Genomic DNA, 14,872 nt, shown 5'->3' with positions numbered 1-14,872 from the left:
TATGAAAGGACTTCTTTCTGCCATTGCCCATAACAATCTTCACCAAGAGCCAAGTGAAAGGGTTGCCCACATGGTCTGTACCCATGCATCAGATTATACCAGATTCTTTCCCTTGGGAACTGCCTTGAAGCAGGAGGCCACAAGGCTTCAGAACAAGCCTCAGAAAGAGAGACAATTTGAAAAGAGCATTTATAGTGCCTGATCCTATGCTGGTCCTTTCAGTATAATCCAGTCAGTGCCAGATCCTTGGCTGGTAAAAAATAGCATCAATGGAGCTACACCAATTTACAGCAACTAAGTGTATGGCCTTCATTTTCCTTTGGATTCAGTATGCATTTTTGAAGCATTCAAATGTGGTTGTATAAAAATGGTTACAAATCCCATGCCTTGCAGATGTCTTTGTATTGATATGTAGAACTGCAATTGATCTTCTCAGGAATCAACCACTTCAAATTTACCGTATCAACCTATTGCAACAAGAAGGTCTCGCAAGGAAGCTGGGTCATTCCTCAGAGTTCTGCTGCAAGTTGCCACAAAACAGGGCTGTTACTGGGCAACGGGGCAACATAAAACTTTCCTAGCAACCTTTTACTCTCCCTTCATGGGTCTAGAGGAGTACATTGACATACATATTTTAATTAATAGGGGGTTAGGTTTCCCAAAGAGGTAAAATGACCCAACTTTGTCCAGATAATCACTTAAATTATGATGTGCAAATTAAAATAAACATATTTTGAAGCACAGCACTCTATGCAGCTCATCTGTAAATCATGAGACTAATCTAGCTGCAGATCAAAATAACCCATAACAAAACAGCCTTTTTGGCTTAATGTGCTGAATATAATGTAATGAGGAATAAAGATCTGATGGACTTTTGGTTTTCAGGCTTGGGGTTATATATTGTGGGAGGTATTGGTGTTATTTTTAAAAGCAATATCTGCTTATTATATCTACATTACTAGCTCTTTAAAACCTCTCCTGTGCTCCAGGGAATTTTCAGCCCTGAAAGATAAATTCCAATGAATAACATTGAGTTCCTGTAAGAAAAAGACATTCCCTTTGTGTAGGACAGGAGGCATTGCAAAGGATCAAGACAGGCACAAACTATATCAGAGAGCTGACTTGGAGTTCACCTGTGTGGTTCCTACTTCTGGATAGATTTGAAAGACGGGGAAATCTAAATATAGTGTGATGATATTGCACACCTTGCAGTAGTAACCACAGATTGAGGTGTCTGAGATGAAACACATTCATAGAGCCCAACTGGCCTCTTACATCAGTGCAACTCATTCTGACAAAACCAGCCTTTTGAGATGTCAGAAGCCAATAGGGTTTGCTGGTAACATCAATGGACTCGTATTTTAAACTTATTAGCTGGGCTCACAACAACCAGCCAGTCATAAAGGAATGTTTATTTTTAGTGGTAGCAATGGAACAGTATGGAAAATCCACCTCTAGCTTCAAAACTTTCAGAATCAGGGCCTGCAGCCAAGCCTGAGACCAGCTAGTTGACCTACAGTTGAACACCCTGATTGACCAGACACCCTAGTTGGTTGAGAGGTGTCACTAGGCTTGGTCTTAAACCCAGCAGCAGCACCAGGCCAGTGGCTGCTTAGTGCTTATGCCTGCAGCTGCAATTGCCCCTGTGACAACCTTGCTTGGTTCCTGACTCCAGCTCTGACCGTTGGTGTTGTTCTTTGCCTCTGAGCACTAGGCCTGACCACCGCTGCCCTGGTCTGTGACAAAAGTCTATCACTAGGAACAAGGGACACCCCATCTGAGTAAGATTCTTTCTGTTATATTGTAAATCTGGGTCCATGGTGGGAAAATCAGGATAAGTAGCTAAGGTAGCTACCAAATTCATTCTCTGGTGATCCCCAACTCCCACCTTTTCATGTTCTCTGTATGTGTATATATATCTCCTCACTATATGTTCCATTCTATGCATCCGATGAAGTGGGCTGTAGCCCACGAAAGCTTATGGTCAAATAAATGTGTTAGTCTGTAAGGTGCCACAAGTACTCCTATTCTTTTTGGATACAGACTAACATGGCTGCTACTCTGAAAGTTATAAAATCCAGACATTAGTGCATTTTCCCACTTGGCTTCCTCTTTCCTCCTATTTACAAATGCACTATCATTCTGGGAGCAGGTTTGATACATTTAAAATGACTCCCACCCCACCCTGCTAGGACTCGCCTTATCTGGCAAATTGCAGGTGACTCAGACTAACTCTGTGTTATTTGTTTTAGGCAACTTTGTTTTAAAATACTTTTATTTGCCATCTCTTTTCAAACCCATCCCTCTCTCCAGATTCGGCCATGGTAATCTGACTACAAGTTAGGTAAGCACTGAGTCATATAATTAATCCTTTCCCGCCTTTCACCTTTTGGGACTGCTTTGATTGTTGCCTTAGCTAAAGGGACTGAAACCTTGTTAACAAAAAGGCACCCTAGGTTTATCACAGAGTCTGATTTTATGTGGAGCAGCCCCAAAATACTTGCTCTGTCTCCTGACAAGTATCTTTGAACCAGCTACACTAGTTCTGCATGGTAGTAAGGGACTTATTCTTAATCATAAGAACAAGACAGTGCAAGCATTTTATTGACTCCCTGCAGGCCACTGTAGACTTGGTATGTTCTCTGAATTGCCCTTTCTCATCAGCATACAAGGAAATCTGGCTTGGCTAATGCCTCTGGGCAAAGTCTATTTATCCTTATTTTAGAGCCAAAACTGAAGAACTCCCCCCGCCCTTCCTCCCCCCCCCCATTCTTCTTGTATCCAGTTATCTTGTCTAATAGAGACAGAACCTGCAAGTCCTTGGATTAGAATTGTACAGAGAAGGCTAGATTCTCTGTTATCTCCAGTTTCTGCTGAGTGCAGCAGAGATGGTAGGGGCATTCAGAGAATTGGGTATGGCTCCAAAATTCTCTACCCAGCCCTGTCCACAGGCAGCATAGGTTAGAAAAGTTGGGACTGCTCTAACCTGTACTGGCTTGGCTAGGTTCCCCAAGGGGCCTCCTCCAGCTGGGGACTGCCAGGACACATCATGCTCTTGTACTTCTAATAAAACCAATAATCAGGATGATATATTGGGATTATATTTCCCAGAAGGTGGGACTATCCACTGAATAACTAATAGAGGCAGTATTGCAACTCCAAATGTTCAAAAATCATGGTAGGTTCCTAAACATCACTGGATTTGGCTTAAAAATAATCACATCCTCTTAAAAAAAATATAATAAATTTGAGGTTCTTGTTAAGTTCTTTTTTTCTGGGGGAGCCTTTAAGGTACACTTAGGTCACGTTTCAAGCTTTCTGTGTGACCATGAGGGCTAGGAACTGCTTTTTAAAAATGAAATCTGAGATTTTCATGCATTCACATGTTTCCATGAACTTTAAGAAAAACACTACATAGCAATAGAGTTGGCAACCATGTCCTGGCTTTACCAGTTTGCAGGATTAAGGGCTCTATGATATATTTGTTAAAGACCGTTTGGGACCTTTCAGCTTTCTCTGCAATATATATTTGCTCACTGCTTTGTGCTCTTTCCCTTTGACCTTTCAACAGTTTATAATACCAGGCATTAGCTGCAATCGTTCAACAGATTTTGGCTGTTGAGAAAGTGGCCATGTCTCAGGCCTTGTAAACTTCTTATAGTTGCTGCTGTGCTCATATCACACAAGGAAAAAATATTGCATCCAGTGCTCCTCCTGGGGAGGAGATGGGGGGAGCAAGACTCATCGACGCAGAATTCTCATCAGATTGTTCCACAGGGGAGAGGCAGAGCAGGATTTCCTGTCTCTCCCCACCATAGACCTGGTGAAGCTGTGCTGACAGAGCTTCCCCTGAGGGTCCTTTAGTCTCCACAGCAGGGAGGATTAAAGCACTTCTCTAAATTGTGTTAATTTCTGAGTGGGTTCCTCCTGGGCATAGTGGGGAGATGATATGCCACCCCAGGCCATGCTCACAGTCCACCCCTTCTCTTTGTTCTTCCCATGCGTATGCTGGATTCTGTGGAGAGCTCTCGTATGAGACCCTCAGAAAACCAGGGAAAGGAAAACGTTAAAATGGAAAAAGGCACACACAAAGTTCGCTCACTATATAGATCCCCATGGGGACATCTGGTCTGTAGTGATTAAATCTCAAAGGGATTGGAATGTAACTGATACGTAGTAAAATAATCATCCTGTTAAATGTCAGTTCAATGGACTGGACAAACGCACAACCCCGCAAGGGGAACACCTTTATGGAATTCATGCTTGTTCTTTCACTCCAGCGCCTGGCATAGAGAAGTAATGCACTCAGACCTGGAGAGGAGTGATTCACCTCACACCACATGACTGATCTCGCTAGTTGTCTCAGAAGCATCAAAAAAACTCCTGGAGGAGTTGCATCCTACCCTGCTTAGCTGGGAAAACAGTTGGCCAATGCTGGTTTGAACATGGGTGGAGGTGGTTGGGACATTACCAGGGGCTTGAGGAAAAAAACTTACTTCTCCCAACCTCTACCACCCAGGAAAAATCTGAACTCTTTGCCTATTTGGGAAGCCTATGAATTACCTGAAATTCCAAAAGAATTAGATACTAAGATACTGAATGAATCCATCATATTTAAACTTCTTGCCCTTATTACTAAGAATCACTAATTAAAACTCATTTTCTGCTTAATGTAAAGAGCTGTTGAACGTTCAAAGGAGCAACTTGTATATAGTACAGAAATTATGATAAAGTATTTCAGATGGAAACTTTGATTTCTCGATAATTATTCCTTCTATTTCTTTTTAATATTGTAGTCTACTATGCATATATTTGCTTTTCAGGTTAATTGCTCTGTTTTGAATATGCCTGTTAATAATCTCACTTTGTGCATTATGCTTTCATCATGAGTTAATCATTTTCAGGATTATATACTCATTGGGCAATAAACTGCAGCTTTTTTAGCATCATTCGTACAAAAAATCCTAAAATACATTACAGTGAACTTCGAGTTTTGTGTTTGGATCATTTTGGCAAGAGTTGTGTACACTGTACAGGAGCAAGGATGATGTTTGTATCTGTAATCTTGGAGGCATACATGTTGGAAATGGGGAACTAGTGCTTTAAAACAGAGGCATGTTATAAAAGAAGGGCTAAATTTTGAAATTGAACAATTGTGGACTTATATTTGCATGTGCCATAACCATGTCCATTTGTGCAGCTCAGATATTTGTGTGCGTGTAAAAGGTTTATTAGAGCTCAAATGGCTATTTGCAAGCTCAAATATCTGATTTGCATGCACTATCATGGTAATTGTGCTCACAAATAATGTGTGTGCAATTATGAGCACATTTTGCATATGAACCTCTAGCCTCCCTTTCTAAAATGTTGAGAAATGCAAAAAATACATTTTCAAATAATAAGGACACTTGAGACTTCAAGGAGTCTACTCCTCTCTTGATGAACACACAGCTTCTAGCATACCCTTAAAGTTATTGAGCATGGAATTGATCCCTGCATGAGTACAAATTTGTTTTCTTATTCATTGCAGTAGGAATGATCATTGTAACCCTCAGCTGATACTTAGGTGGGGGTCATTGGTGCTTCCTTTCGTTGTCTCTGTTTGTAAAAATTGGGATGGTATTTTGATCATGAACGTGAATCATGGACTAATATAGTACTGGCTAGAACCAGATATAGATGAGGCAAGCACTGTGTTTGCTCCAGCTCACAGCTCTGCCAAATTCATTACAGTCCTAGTCTATAACGCCTTTGGCTTTTCTATTCTTTGTCCCTGCCCCCATCCCCACAGCTGTCTGTATACCTCTGTCCTACTCTTCCACACCCTTACTATTCCAGTCCTGGCCCCTATACATTGTTCTACCAATGTACTTCAGTTCTGCCTACAACCAGGGCTGGCTCCAGGGTTTTGCTCGCCCCATGCAGCCAAAACCAAAAAAAAAAAAAAAAGCCGCGGCTGCGATCGCGATCTGCAGCGGCAATTTGGCGGGAGGTCCTTCACTCCGAGCCGGAGTGAGGGACCGTCCGCCGAATTGCCGCCGAATACCTGGACCTGCCGCCCCTCTCCCAAGCGGCCGCCCCAAGCACCTGCTTGAGAAGCTGGTGCCTGGAGCCGGCCCTGCCTACAACATACCTGCTATGTTTTTCCTGGCTCTTAACACAGCTCTGCCTATAAGCCTCATTCTTGGTCTGCAAAACTCCTGTTATCCTATTCCTAAAGCCCCAGCACAGCTCTACCAATGCACCATATTCCTGACCTCCAACACCTTGGTATTCCAGTCCAAGGCCTTTCCTTGACAAACATGCCAATCCTGTCCAAATGTGAGCTACTTTCATGTGTGAGCCTAGATTAAAAGGAAAAGGAGAACAAAAGAAGCATACAAAACAAAGGAGTGTCTGTAAAGGGTTAAATCCCCAAGTCCATAGTATTTTTTCAAGGCAAACATCCATTGAAGTCAGTGGGAGATTTGGCTGAATAAGGACTTCCAGACGTGGCCCAAATGAAATAATAATAAATTAAGAAAATAATGACAGGGAATAAAGAAAATAGATTATAAGACCTAAGACCAATGATAAACCTGAAACAACTGTCTTATACCCCATTCTTCTTGCTAAAGCATTAGCTTTCGCAACTATTCAAAGTCAGATCACAAATGAAAATGAGTTTAGTTTGTGACATTTTAGTGGACTTTTGATCTTTGTACGTAACTTCTCAACCTAATTGACTAACTGAGACAGCAAAATCAACGTTTCTGACCTCCTCATATTTGCTAGGTACTTTAGCTGTCTTTTAAGACAAATACGTCTTTTAAGCTATGGGCTTCTTATTGTGGAAAGGCATGTGAATGTCTTTTTACAATAAATTAATTGTTGATTGATGGATTAGGGATTAAGGATCTCATCCTTAATCTCTCTGTGTGGTTATTTCTGGTGTCTGTTTCTGTCTTATGATCATTAAAAACCCCCACTTTAAAAAAAAAAAAAGGAAAAAGCAATTAAAGCACACTTAGGGCCAATAAAAATAAGAACGTACAAACATAAGAATGGCCACACTGGGTCAGATCAATAGTCCATCTAGCCCAGTGTCCTTTCTTCCAACAGTGTTGAATGTCAGATGCTTCAAAGGGAATGAACAGAACAGGGCAATTATCAAGTGATCCATCCTCTCAGCCAGTCCCAGCTTCTGGCAAACAGAGGCTTAGGGACACTCAGAGCATGGAATTGCATCCCTGACTATCTTGGCTAATAGCCATTGATGGACCAATCCCTCCATGAATTTACCTAATTTTTTTAACCCAATTATAGTTATATCTCTGGCAACTAATTCCACAGATTGACTATGTGTTGTGTGAAGAAGTACTTCCTTTTGTTTGTTTTAAACCTGCTGCCTATTAATTTAATTGGGTGACCCCTGGTTCATGTGTTATGTGAAGAGGTAAATAACACGAAGAAGTGGGTTGTAGCCCACGAAAGCTTATGCTCTAATAAATTTGTTAGTCTCTAAGGTGCCACAAGTACTCCTGTTCTTTTTAACACATCCTTAGTCACTTTCTCCACACCAATCATGATTTTATAGACCTCTATCATATTCCTTCTTAGTTGTCTCTTTTACAGGTTCAACAGTCCCAGTCTCTTTAATCTCTCCTCATAGGGAAGCTGTTCCATACCCTTGATCATTTTTGTTGTCCTTCTCTGTACCTTTTCCATTTCTAATGTATCTTTTTTGAGATGGGGCAACCAGAACATCATGCAGTATTCAAGGTGTGAGTGTACTATGGATTTATGTAGTGGCACTATGGTATTTGCTGTCTTATTATGTATCCCTTTCCTACTGGGGCCTAACATTGTGTTAGCTTTTTTGACTGCCGATGTAGTGAATTATGTAGCATGAAGTCAATAACTGTTAGCCTGCGTCAGGAAATCATCACAGCAGATACTCTGGGTTAAACACAGTACTTGATCACTTTATATCCATTAATAACATTGGTATCTAGGGAAACTTAGGTAATAAGACTGATCAAAACTTTAGTGAATAAAGTTGATCCCCTGCAGGGGCCAGGAAGATTTTTCTCTTCTCTCCCTACAGCATTGCACAATGGCTATGTACATTATATGTTTCTTGTCTCACTTGCTCTAAAGCAGGGGTCGGCAACCTTTGAGAAGTGGTGTGCCAAGTCTTCATTAATTTAAGGTTTCGTGTGCCAGTAATAAATTTTACATTTACAGGGGCCGGCAGACGGAACCCCAGACTGGCAGCGGGCTGAGCGGGGCCGGCGGACGGAACCCCAGACCAGGAACGCAGGCAGCAGATGGAACCTCAGACCGGCAGTGGGCTGAACCCGCTGCCAGTCTGGGGTTCCGTCTGCTGGCCCCTGCCAGGTGGGGTCCCGACCACCGGCCCCGCTCAGCCTGCTGCCGACCTGGGGTTCCGTCTGCCGGCCCCTGTAAATGTAAAATTTATTATTGGCACACATAACCCCGGCTGGCAGCAGAATGTCACTAAAAATCAGCTCATGTGCTGCCTTTGGCACACGTGCCGCAGGTTGCCGATCGCTGCTCTAAAGCATCAGTTACTGGCCACTGCCTGAGGCAGAGTGCCAGACTTGACAGCCCAGTGATTGCATCCAGTATGGCAATTTCTGTTTCTTTGTACACCATTGCACCTAACCCCCTTTCATGTATTTAGTTTAATTGCATTGGTCCACATTTTCAAAGGTGACCACTAAGTTTGTGTGCCCAACTTGAGATGTCTAGTGAAAGTATAAAGTCTAATGTATCTAAATCTCAGGCATCTTCGTGACTCCACTAGAAGTTTTGCTATTTCAATGTTTCTAACAAAATGCTTCTATCTCAATAAGGACTATCTACACTCATTCCTGTTCTGGCACATGAAGCATTGACATCTGAGCTCATAAGTAAAAAAAAAATTCCCCCTGTATTCTACTGTTCAGATATATCACACTCTGTTTGCATTTGATTTTGGAATGGCTCAGAAAAATGTGCCAAATTAGAATCGGGCCAGTGGGGAAGCATGGCTAATGGATCAGATTTATAAAGGAAGGTGCAACATTTCAAAGGGGAAAACCAGCAAGGTGAAGAGTTAACATGCTCTAGGGTAATTTTTTCCAGTTCAGCTCAAGCTGCCATTGGATCCGGTTCCAGGGCTTGCTTAAGTTCCTGTACAAACCCTGATTAAACAGGAAAAACCTGTGAATTGTTGGTTTTGAATCCTGGATTGGGGGCAGGGTGCACTCAGGTAACATATGAGTCATGTTTCATTTGAATTTCTAAAACCTTAGAGAGGAAAGGGAAAATCTGGAGGTTTCTATAGGATTAATAATAATAAAAAAGATTTAATCTGTGTTCTCCCTGCATTCTTTCCATTCTTTTGTTAGGGTAATACTAAAAAAGTCCTCCAGACTCACATACAGTATAAGCTTAACTTCTACAAAGTTAAACTTTTCTATAAGTGCAAAGCAGCATTTCTGTCTCTAAGTCCATTTCTGTACTAGGCTGTAGTTCATCTAGTGATGAAAATGATGTCAGTACTTTCAGTAGATCTAATTTCTTCTCCAAAGGAGCCATGCATGTACCTGTCTCTTTTCCAAAAGATCTTTTCCCTGGTAAAATCTGTAACAATGTCCTAATACAGGAATGCCGTTTTTGGCATATCAGGCTCGTTTTCTTCTATTTGAACATGATGATTCAGAAAACTAGTACAAGACAAATAAAAGGTGCAGGCTTTCTATAGCTGGTTATAGTTAACCCCTGGAGATCCTGTGGATGTGAAGGGTACAGGCACAGAAAGTTATATTCCCATGATATATACTCTACTTTCTTCCAATTGTCCCTTTGCAAAATATTGTGGCCTGGACCTGTCTGGGCATGATGTTGAAGGAGTTAATTGGGACTAGTGAAACAAATCTTTGACTTTCAGGGCTGAATAAATGAGGACTATGGCATAGAGGCTTCATAGAATCATATATATATATATATATATATATATATATATATATATATATATATATATATATATTAGAAATGGAAAAGACCTATTACTTCATTGATCATAGAATCATAGAAATGGAGGGCTGGAAGGCCCTTGAGAGGTCATCAAGTCCAGGCCTTTGTGCTGAGGCAGGACCAAATAAACTTAGACCATCCCTGACAGGTGTTTGTCCAATGATAGGATTGATTCCACAATGTCTCTTGGAAGTCTATTCCAGTGCTTAACTACTCTTATAGTCAGAAAGTTTTTTCTAATATCTAACCTAAGTCTCCCAGTTTAATCCCATTAAATCATCTAGTGCCTCCCTGGATACTGCCTACAGTATATTTGCTACTGCTTTGTCTCATCTCATTTTCAATACTCTAATTAACTGGGTAATGTGCATGTGAAGCACTGCCTTCCTGCCCTCTACTGGATGGAAAAAGAACTGATCAACTGTGAGTCATAGGCCCTATACTGCTAACAGCCAATGAAGATTAGGCGACATGGTAGGAACCTGTGCTTTTGTGATTTCTATCCATTCTGTAAGTGAGGTGCATACACAAGTTGCCATGGGATGTACTGTAGTGACAACTGACGTTCCTAGGAGATTGTTTATTGTAGTGATTTCACTGCAAGTTTTATAGGGCAGCAGCACATTTTGTTTTTCATGATCTCCATGGAGCACAGAGATTACCTTTTACCCCCAGTGAAAAGACAGAAATCTCAGATACATTTTGTTTCACATCCTTGGAGTATATTTTCTCATTTTCTAGGGGAAGTCATTACAGAAATCTAACAATTAATATTGGAAGTAAGGCTACACTTTGTATAACTAAACATTAATATCCTGCCAAGTGCCACTGAAACAAAACTAGTGACTGGCAAAAATGCCAGAAAAATATCAACAGCTTCCATCAGGCCTAATCTATGCTCAGTGATCAACATTTCGTGACCAAAAAGTGATTTGAATAGTGTAGCTTTGAATCACAGCTTCCTTCCCTGAATTATTGCTGCTCTGATTTTATTTGCAAATTAGGGCACAGACACAGAGGTAATTGTTATTTTAATATTAACATTTTTTGGAAAGCAGCCTGAGATGCTGTAAATCAGGATAGCTCCATCGACTTCAGTGGAGCCATTTTATACCAGCTATGGATCTTGCCCAATTTCTTTCTATTTCCAAAAATTAAAACAAGATGATTTCAGATTAATTTGCTTTGAGGTGCAGCTATTTTCCGCCTATTCATTTTGTGCAGACCACTGAACTGATACCGGTATAGCAGGTCAGATATAAGGCATTTGCGCTTTGGCACATAACAGCAGTTTCATATTCTCTGGTATCGGAAGAAACTGAACAATATTACTTGTGCTGTGAATGACAGTGAAACAACCACCCTACGCCTACACTTTATTTCCCAGTTGTCAGCCTTGAGAAATGAACTCACTGCTTAAAGGGCTGTGCAACCGTCCCCAAATAAAGAATGCGGAGCTGATGTATTGATCACCACTAACTGCGAGGGGCACATTTTCACAGCAGTGGGCAGGGACTTAGCGTACAACTCTCCTTGACTTTAAGGGTAGTCGTGTAATCACATTCCCACACCCTATACCGTTGTCACTCCTCCAGTCTTGTACATTTTCAGAGAAGTTAAGATTGTCAGGCTCCCAAATGAACGTAGCCGTATGCTTGTTATTGTGGCATGTGTAATGTGTAATGAAATGTTTTTGTTTAAATAATCCTTCACTGCCTTCCTTAATAAAAATCACATTCTGGGCACTTACTGTGGGCCAGCTCCTCAGGTGCTGTAAATCAACGTAGTTCCACTAACATCAAGAAAGCTACGCTAGTTAAACTTGGCCGTACAAGCCTAAGAATGAATAAATCTGGGTGACCTGTGCCCGTGGGGATAGGTCATGTACCCCGATCCCTCCCAATGGAACTAGGCTGTTAGGGAAGCCATGAGGGTGGAGACCAGAGCTGGTGTGGAGGCACAACACCTCCATCATGTTGCTGGCCATGGCTTCTCACAGATTGCTGGGGATCTGCCAGGGTTTGGAGTGAGGCTCTGCACACGACAGTATGGGGGAAATCTGTAGGAAGGGATCTTGGTGAAGATTTCCTCCCACAGGGCCACTCCAAGGTGTTTTGAGGTGGGAGTGGGCAGGGAGAGGACAATTGGGCCATGGTGTTTTGAGCACCCTCTACTTGTAACTGTAATTATACCTTATCTTAGAACAGGTATTTACCTATTGGATTATGCTACACAGAAACATAACAGGCAAAGGCTGTGTTTGTGTTTGGAGAGCAGGGGTGCACTGGCAAGGCAGAAGTGGGAAACTTGCACTGTAGCTGACAGCTGTTATTCCTAGTGAGAGTCTGGTGTCAGAGTGAAAAGGTTCATTACAATCAGAGAAGAAGATGGTGTGTTCTCTTTCCTCCCTCTCAGGCCTTTAAATCTCTCCTTCATGGGATCAGATAACAGTTATCACTTTGGGTACCAAGTACCAGACTGGAATGTTTGGCAGGAGGCAGACATGTGTTTTGGCTGCAGTATGCCTTATGGAGTAATGTTTTGCTGCCCACATGTTTTCAGACATTAACCCCGGAGTCAAGAAAACTCAGATTTTTTGGATTTCACATTGAGGGTGGGTTCTGTCATCTGGATTACCATCTATCAGAAGCAAAGTAGTTCAGGAAACTCATACTCACTAGTCATCCCATCTAAATTTGGTCCTCGGAGAGGAAAAACCCCACTGAGCCATCCCATGTCCTCAGACCAGGGCTGCCCGGGGGTGGGGGCAAATGGGGCAATTTGCCCCAGGCCCTGGGCCCTGCAGAGGCCCCCACGAGAATATAGTATTCTAGAGTATTGCAACTTTTTTTTATGGAAGGGGCCCCCGAAATTGCTTTGCCCCGGGCCCCCGAATCCTCTGGGCAGCCCTGCCTCAGACTCCTTTTAGAGTCCATCAGAGATATTTACAGTCTTAATAAATGTACAGTATTCACAGTATCACCAGATAAGCTTCAGCTTTCACTTAGATTTAGCTGGTTAATGAGAAAAAGGGGACATATCTGAAATTCTGTCCAAGACTGATCAGAAACCATCTAAGCTTGAAACACTTACAATTAAGTCTGTTCCGGTATGGTGTATGGAGCCCTTTCCCCCTCCCTAGCTTTCCACCACAGGACAAAGCAATAGTTTTGGCTCCCTGACCTCTCGAAGCACAAGGATGGGATGGGTGACAAACTAACATTGGCATCAATGTTCAGTGCCCCAGAGTGTGCGTCTCTGGGCAGGATGGGGAGTGAGGGAGGGGTTCATCAGGGAGCTCCCGTATAAAGACACCATGGTAGAGCACATGCTACATCACTGATGATGAGTCCATACTTTGCAATGCCCCACAAATATAGTGCCTCCAACCACTGCCACTTGGGTGGTGCTCCATCTGACCCTGGTTGTGCAATATGTCAGTGCATGTCTGTTCCTCTGGATATCTTGCTTAGCTCAGTGATGAGTTTGGTGGGCATCCATCGTCCACGTATCTCAGTTCAGAATGCTAATTCTAGTTGGTGCACTTCACAAAGCCACTGTGCCACACGGTTCAGTACAACTGGCAGGGCACTTCTCAGGAGAGGCCCAGACCTGGACTTGTAGTGGTGTTGATGGGCAGGACTGAGATACATAGGCACCTCTGAATGGAAAAAGGTTTACAGGGTGCATGCCTGCATCACAGTACCCAGCTCCAGCCCTGATACTACTTGTTTCACTTTTATGAAAAGTAAATTAACTCAAAAATATAATGACTGAAATGATATATTTCTTTACAGTCTTTTGATTGCTTAATCTGGAAGGGTCTTGGCCAAGATGATAGTTAATTACTCACTAGCAAATGGAAAATGTGACTAGTGCAATATTAACCTTCAGCTGGCTCCAACGTGAAGTTTGGCAAATATAGTTAACTTTTTATCGGTTTTACTAAGAGTTGTTCATTGTGTAGCTTAAAAAAAAAAAAAGATCTGGGATGGTGAGCAATTCCAGGAATTCCACAAGAACATCCCCCAGCAGACAGGCTGAGTTTTAGGTACTTTTTACTTGTATGAGGGTTTTTTCTTTGCCTGTTGTGCCTGTAAAAAATGCTGTTGCTTCTTCTTCGGACACCAGTGTCAACTCTCTGCCAAGCATGGCAGGTGGCCAGCCAAGGCCTCACAGGTCAGCTTCCCAGTGAAGGAGAAATCAGTGACGAAGAGTCCTGGGATATTCTAAATATAACTTGTTTTATTTACATATATACACCACTCCTTGATCAGAGGGGGGTCAGACACATGCAGGCAAGCTCTCCTTGCAGGAATCTAAGATCAAGACTAGCAGCCACTTCCCAAGGAGCAACCCTTCCTCAAGAACTGCTTCTAATCAAAGATCAAGGCTGAGAACAAACTGTCCTGCTGCTCACATGGTTCCCTCTCCAGGCACTGTTGCCGCTACACAAAACCTTGCAGAACAAAAACTAACAATGCAGCATGTCCCCCCAAGACTGAGCATTGGCTCAGACACTAAGAAAAAGAACTTGGAAGACTGTGTGTAACAGAGCCACCTGGTGACATCTGCCATAACAGACATGAACATTAAAGCAGGGCCAAATCCTAAAATCCTTACCGTGATTTTACTCAGGTGATTTCTTCAACTCTCACCCATTATATATCCCCCTCATTCCTGAGCAAGCTGATTGAGACACTTGCCTCCAACTCCCCCTAAAAGCTGCTAATATGATGGGCCCCTCCGAATCAGGCTTCATGCCAGGACATGGAACAGAGATGGCATTGGGAACACTGATGGATGATTTCCATCAGTTCTTTCAGGTCACACCCAAGAAAGTTGCGCT

General features: G+C 42.3%; 1 protein-coding gene across 1 annotated transcript in view; it reads left to right on the top strand.

Moving 5' to 3' along the window:
• TTLL10 (tubulin tyrosine ligase like 10) overlaps nucleotides 1-14,872 on the top strand; it is a 204,386-nt gene that overhangs the window by 48,123 nt on the left and 141,391 nt on the right. The window lies entirely within an intron of this gene.

Source organism: Chrysemys picta, chromosome 21 (assembly GCF_011386835.1).
Source record: "Chrysemys picta bellii isolate R12L10 chromosome 21, ASM1138683v2, whole genome shotgun sequence".
NCBI classification, from domain to species: Eukaryota; Metazoa; Chordata; order Testudines; family Emydidae; genus Chrysemys; species Chrysemys picta.
The sequence above is the reverse complement of the archived record's forward strand: the minus strand, read 5'-3'. Positions and strand labels throughout refer to the sequence as shown.